This window comes from Ursus americanus, chromosome 9 (assembly GCF_024610735.1).
Source record: "Ursus americanus isolate L20-20 chromosome 9, mUrsAme1.1.p, whole genome shotgun sequence".
Classification (NCBI taxonomy): Eukaryota; Metazoa; Chordata; class Mammalia; order Carnivora; family Ursidae; genus Ursus; species Ursus americanus.
This window is the reverse complement of record NC_142135.1, coordinates 33,014,045-33,020,422: the sequence shown is the minus strand read 5'-3', so window position 1 is coordinate 33,020,422 and position 6,378 is coordinate 33,014,045. Positions and strand designations below refer to the sequence as shown.

Genomic DNA, 6,378 nt, shown 5'->3' with positions numbered 1-6,378 from the left:
CTGGCGATATCAATTTCTGGTAAGGATGCAGGGCAACAGGAATGCTCATGCATCGCTAACGGGAACGCAAAATGGTACAGCCATTCCAGAAAACAGGAGCTTCTCAACACAGCCGAACGTGGTCTCACCCTCCGATCCCGCGATCCCACTCCTAAGAATTTCTTGAACTGAGTGACGTGGATACTTCATCCTTGAGGTGCAGAATTCTTCACTCAAGTCTGGCCAGCACATAGCCAGTGGCTCCCTTCCAAAGAACACAGTAGGGAATGGGGCGGGGGAAGAACTTCCACGGTAGAGAAACTTGACACTGCCCGAGCCAGGGGACAGAGTCGACATCAGTAGAGGGCCTGTTGAGAGTTGGTGCCCTTCCTATGAGCTGATGAAAATGGCACTTGGCCTTGTGATGATCTTCCTCCCCCAAAGCCATAACCTCAGTCTAGCTGTGAGAAAAGCAGGCAAATCCCAACAGATGGACATTTTACAAAATACCTGACCAGCACTCAAAGCTACCAAGATCATCAAAAATTAAGTCAGAAATGGTCACAGCCAAGAGATGCCTAAGGGGACATGGTGACTGGATGTCATGTGGTTTCCCGGAAAAGGAAAGGCGCTGTAGGTAAAAACTAAGGGCATCTGAATGAAGTACAGGCTTTAATTTAGACGTTCAATTCAGTGAAATGTCCTTTGCGTATGTGTGGTCTGTGTGAGAGAGAGAATTTCCTCCCTTCTGCTTGCTCTTTTTTACTAGAATCCCTTTCAATCCAATCGTGGACATCTTAGGTGGATCTTCCAATTTTCTCATCTTTCCTCTCTTTTTGTCCATCTCTTTGAATTTTGGTTCTCTAAGAAAATTTCTCACCTTCTAAATTTCTATTGAATTTTTAGTTGGGCTGTCATAATTTTAACTTCACAGAGCATTTTTGTCTCTTATTTTAAATAGTATCTTTCTGTTTCATGATTCTTTATAGTTGCAGATACGTAACTTGCTTCTTAAAGATCATGTAGAAAACACGAACTTTTAATATTTATTTTGTAAAGGATGACTTTATTAAAGTCTCCTAGTCACTCTAAAAATTTACAGTTGATTTTTCCTGGATTTTCAATAATCTTTAGATGACCTTTTCATCTCAAATAATGGTAATTTTATTTCTCATCTATTAGCTTGAACTGGGAGCCTATCATTGTTCATAGCGGTAGCAGTGGGCATCCTGGTCTGGTTTATTTTAATGAGAAGGTCTCTAGCATTTCATCATTAAGAACAACGTTGGCATTTGAGAGAAGATAGATCTTTTTAAACAAGTTAATAACAAATCTTATTTTGACAACTTTTTTCAGATTAGCGGGTGCTGAATTTTGATTGAATGCTTTTTGCTGTATTAGTCGAGGTAGGCTAACGGCAATGACCATCCTCGAGAGGCTAGCAGCTGAAGGAGCTGTTATTCATGGGGCAGGTATACGTGTTCTTGAGGTAGCCTTCCACCTGATCGTTCAAGGACCCACCAGTTCCACCTTCCGATGCAGCCATCCACAGCCATCCCCTAGAACTGCAGGTCCTTTGCAGGATTCTCTGCACCCAGCCAGCAGATGGAGGAAGAGAGAGTAAACGATTGCACAGAAAAATGTGTCAGAGTGGGAAGTGGTTCCCATCATTTCCAGCTACATTCCACTTGCCAGAACCCAGGTACAGAATCACACCCAACTGCAAGGCAGGCTGGGAAATGCAGTCTAGGTGTGCGACTGGGAGGGAGGAGGAACTGCCTTACTCAGTAATTGGCCAGCAACGTTTCAACCTACAAGTCTAATGTAGTAAAATAAATTTCCTAGTATAATGCCATTCGTTCCTTCTTTGAATAACCCAAAGTGATCATGGTGTAACATTTAGTATCCTGCTGGATTTGATTTGTTAGCAATTTATTTAAGATAAAAATGTACATCTATACCTACTTGTATTCTAAATGACTCCTCAACCAGGGACATAGCATTTGTAATCAGTAAGCTTAAATTTTTTAAAATATTCTACTTCTAAGAGCAAACTTCAAGACTATCATCTAATTTCAAATAAAACAGCAGTTTCTCTTTTTCAGGAGACCAGAGTCCATGATGCAAAAAGAGCCTACTGTTCCAGAAGTGGGGACATTAATTTTATCAGAATTACAGAACATTTTTTGACGAAGCAAGTGGACCTAAATATCATATTTACATTTACAATAACAATATTGGCGTGAGCCATGTGCAGCTAAACTCCACAGCAGAAAAGATATGATGAAGGAACGTTTCACCTTGAAAATCATCCACAAATCCTCAACAGAATGTTATGGAATACCATCTTCCGAAAAGACAGTACATCCATTAGGATCCATCTGCTAGGCTATTTATGGTAGCGAAGGAATCTTTCCTAGACTTTCCTCGAAAAACTAGACCAAAAACAGCTTGTAATTACCACCCATCATCAAAATCACTGCTTTAGTGCTTCCTTACTTCTCAGAAACACGCCACTGGTGGGCTCTTCCAGTTACGACTGCTGGAAAGTTTTAACGTTGCCAAGGCAGGCTCTGGAACTCTCAAGAAAGGAAAGATATAATTTTTAATAATCACAAGAAGCATTCCTATAACTCTTCTGCGTGAAAAGCATGATCTTTAATACCTCACTGCCAGCGCAAGTCAAACACTGAAAGTTCCAGACGTTGAAGGTTTCTAACAGTGGCCACTGTGATCTGTATGTACAGAAGAATCAAACTTTCATTAATTCCTTTGCGTCAATAGAGAGCAGACAAGAAAAGATTAAAAGCCTGATCCAAACTTCTCCAAAGACATTGGCCCCCAGAGCTGAACAGCAGGGGAGAGCGGCCTTGGAAATTCTGCTGCGGACCCTGCTGGGGGAGGGGAAGCTAAAGGGAGCCATATGGCAAAAGTAGGGAAGAGGAAAAGAAGGAAGGACTAGAAGTGGTAAATACTAGTTAGAAATGAAAATAAATGAAAAAATGATGCTAAAATGAATGAATTTTACCAGCCAAATCCAAGGCTTTTATTTTCCATCCCTAGAAAGAAAAAGGAGAAAACCAGAAGAAACTTCTAAGGATATCCACCACAAAAAAAAAGGGTGAGAGAGAGAGAGAATCTACTTGTTTCAACAGAAACATCTTAAAGGACGTTTTTCAAATAAACCATTTTCTCCCAACTCATGCCATAGTTCATCTTGATTTACATTATTTTTACAAATATTTCCTCCTTATTTGGCACATATACTGGGTTTTGACATACTCAAGTGCAAAGAGTCTGTTAAACTCGATGTTTAATACTTAGGTTTATAAATCTACAGATTATTACATTTAGAAAATGTCGAGCGAAGAAGCACACACACAAAAAATCAACAAAGATTAAGAAAAGTTTGTCCTAACCCCAAAAGAAAATATCTTAATATTTTCTCCATCTTATTTGCCAAGGTGCTAAAGTAAAACTGGCAAGTTTGTGGGCTTATTTTCTTGGGGGCCTATTCTACGATCTAATTAGTTTCACTGCCAGAAAATACATAAGGCTGAATACATAGATTTAAGACTTTATCTGGAAAAATTCGCAAGTATAAGGTCCCATAGCGGTTTCCGCCCTTCCGAATGGCCAGTCCCGTGGCCCCCATGAAAACTCATAAAACAGAAGCCTCCAGAGCCAGTAAACAAAGCTGACCACTGGCAAAACCGCTGCTGGCCCTTGCCGCCGCCTCTCTCTGCGCAGGCTCCGAGGGAAGGAGAATGGCACGCTCTGTTTCTAGAGCTGACCTGGTCGGCAGGCTGCGGGCAAACAAGTACGGTAAAACAGAACAGGAGGACTGTGTTTCCTCGACGCACAGTCCTCACTGCCTCTTTGTCACTGGTCCTCGGACTCCGGGAAGGGCTTTCCAGGCCTGCCCTGCCGACACGGAGAGGTCCCACCACTTTCCTGATGAAGCAGAGACCAGGAAAGGGGGCCGACACATCGGAAACCAGGCCGAGGGAGCCTCGGGGACTTCAGGGGCAGGGCAGAGTCTGGCTACCCTGGACACTCAGAAGAGATCTAAACAATATAAGATCCTGTCGTCTCTACTCACCAAGCGTCCAGAGTGATGGAGGAGAATGAATTCACGTGTGAAAGAGGCAAGAACACCTAAAGAATGAGCAGTTCAGAGGAATGAAGTCTAAGCGCACGGACATGGAAGCCTTCCAAGACATGGTTATGCACCAAAAAGCAAGTTGCAAAACTATACTTACAGAATAATACTGTGCATGTAAAAAGCCCCACCCCAGAGAACTGTACTGTGTTTTCTCTTGTTACATATCCATGTATCTAAATGCATGATGACACCACGCATGCAAGCAGTCCCTCACCACACAGAGTAACCCTGTATAGGTCATACAGATACATAAATGTAAATGCATGAGAAGACTCCAGGAAACGTGGTAAATGCGTGATCTCTGGGGAGGGGATCAGCGTTGTAGGTAATAATCAAAGCAGACTTGAACCTGGTCTGTAATGTTTAAATTTTTGTGAAGAGAACCTGTTAATATATCATGTGGTGTATTAAAAAATTAATTTGTTATTATGTTAGTCACCATACCGTACATCATGAGTTTTTGATGTAGTGTTCCACGAGTCATTGTTTGCATGTAACACCCAGTGCTCCATGCAATACAATTTTTTTTTTAAGGAAAATGTACTGAGCCCGGATCCAGCTGATGGTGATGCAGTGGGTCCAGCCCATCTGTCTGAGGGGGACTGAATCTGGCGGTCAAGGCCTCCCTGCTGTGAGCTGCTAGCGCGCGGGGAGGGGCAGCAGACCCCCTGAGACCCGGGCAGGCCCCCAGTTCATCTAGTTAAACTTCCTTTCGTTCCTCCCTGCTGCGCCTCTCCTGCCCCCGAAGCCACCTTCTCTTCAGTAGGCAATCCCGCAGGTGTTCTGAGAACCTCTGTGCCCACTTCTTGAGTCCCCTCCCCAGACTCCACTCCTACCCCCACGAATAAAGCTTAGACCTGCGCACTTGATCCCAGCACCGGGAGACACAGGCGGCCAGAGGACCAGCCCCCCAGGATGTGATATGGGGGGGACACAAGGGAAGGCTGAAGTCCACAGAAAACCCACGATGGCAAATTCTTTCCATCTGCCACCCCCTCTGCCTCCCCCAACACAACTAGACCACCACCACCTTCGGTGCCCCCGGTGTGGATAATTCACACTCACCAACTTCAAGAGTGAATGCAGAAGTCTGAGGTCTGAAGGTCAGGGAGAGGCTAAGGCGTTGGCGGCTTTCAGCAGAAGGCAGACCCCTGTCCTCCTCTCGAGACGCCCCCGGTGCGTTCACCCACGGCCCTGAGCGCAGACGGCGGGGCTTATGAGAGTGATGCTGGCCGCTTCTCACCGGCTCTGTTCTAGGAGCTTCGGGCGAGGTCTTCTCGGGGACCACTCCGTTTGGATCAGCAGCTCCCAGCTGGCTGGGCAGTTCCAAACTTCAGCAGAACTGTGAAGGCCATACGTTTCCCGTCCGTCCCTGCCTGCTGCCTAACCTGCTGAAAGATTAGCTCTGCTTTTAAAGGATGCCCTAGTCCTTTCCCTCCAGAGCAGCTGAGTCAACTTTTCCTTTTAAGTGTTTGCCAAGAGCAAAAATAACGTTCCTACCCACCTGACACCTAAGCCAGAGATTCGTTACTTTTAATCAAGGGGATGAAATACTAAATACCTCAGTCCAAGATAAGGCCCAGCTGCATCCTGGGAGACTGCCGGAACTTTCTGAGCCACCCCGCTCTCCCCGCCGGCCACACCGTTCACGTCCAGAACACAGCCAAGGAGAACACGTGAGTTATATTTTGGCAAGATTATATACTCACTATAGATCCTGAACTCAGGGACTCCCGATAGCTATTTGTTTGTATATTTTGGGTCAGTTTTGCCGTGTCTGCAGAATGAGACGCTGGTGTCCACGTTGGATCGTGTTCCTGCTGTGAGCTGAGGCATGTGTGAGCTGAGGCACGTGTGAGCAGAGGCACGTGCTGCAGTCCCTCCTTGCCATTTGTCCATGGGATGCGGTGTTAAGGTCAACTGTTTGTACCTCAGGCTTCAGGCAAGGTCCTCATGGGATGGAACTCGAGATATACCGAAGACTTAAAATCATGTGTCTCATATAAGCCCACGGGCCGCCTGGGGGGCTCAGTCAAACACCTGTCTTCGGCTCAGGTCATGATCCCAGGGTCCTGGGATAGAGCCCCGCATTGGGCTCCCTGCTCAGTGGGGAGTCTGCTTCTCCCTCTGCCTGCCTCTCCCCTTGCTTCTGTTTTCTCTCTCTCTCTTTCTGGCAAATAAATAAAATAAAATCTTGAAGAGAAGGGCCCATGACAAGAATTTTATATTTTACT

At 45.2% G+C, this 6,378-nt stretch overlaps 1 long non-coding RNA gene across 2 annotated transcripts; it reads right to left on the bottom strand.

Moving 5' to 3' along the window:
- Window positions 1-5,635, bottom strand: LOC148109441 (uncharacterized). 2 transcript variants are annotated; one of them, XR_015725632.1, is made up of 4 exons: window positions 5,210-5,635; window positions 4,082-4,137; window positions 2,479-3,785; window positions 1-1,567 (listed from the first exon to the last, which is right to left on the bottom strand). It is a non-coding gene; the product is annotated as an uncharacterized LOC148109441 (long non-coding RNA). The 2 variants fall into 2 exon arrangements; XR_015725633.1 differs by having other exon boundaries at window positions 2,479-2,714; window positions 5,210-5,633.
- Between the last annotated feature and the right edge of the window lie 743 nt (window positions 5,636-6,378).